Raw genomic sequence first — 352 nt, 5'->3', positions numbered from 1 at the left:
TGGTGAAAGTTATTTTCCCTATATATATAAAAAATAGATATCTCTATTAAAAAGATCATTTTGCAATAGTATTACATTTATATTTAGTTTGGGATGTATATGATCATCAGTACATTCTATAATAATTCTATATACTGAAGTATCTTTGATGATCAGATCAATTTTTTCTTATTACTTTGTTCCAGCAAATTCTTGCAGAGAATTCTCAGTGAATATTTTATGATTAATCAGATAATTAAACTTGATGAAGGAGAAAATATTTGTAATCGTTTTTTGTGAATGTAAATAATTCAGTTTAAACTTGTTAATAGAAAATAGATTTGCAACAGGTGACAATAGTGAAATTAACTTC

The 352-nt window shown here is 24.1% G+C and overlaps 1 protein-coding gene across 16 annotated transcripts in view; it reads left to right on the top strand.

Annotated features, from left to right (window-relative positions):
* Positions 1–352, top strand: part of LOC119593731 (myoneurin-like) — a 102,537-nt gene that overhangs the window by 52,621 nt on the left and 49,564 nt on the right. The window lies entirely within an intron of this gene.

The sequence above is a fragment of the Penaeus monodon genome, chromosome 32 (genome assembly GCF_015228065.2).
Source record: "Penaeus monodon isolate SGIC_2016 chromosome 32, NSTDA_Pmon_1, whole genome shotgun sequence".
Taxonomy (NCBI): Eukaryota; Metazoa; Arthropoda; class Malacostraca; order Decapoda; family Penaeidae; genus Penaeus; species Penaeus monodon.
Note: the sequence above shows the minus strand (reverse complement) of the source record. Positions and strands in the feature narration are given on the sequence as shown.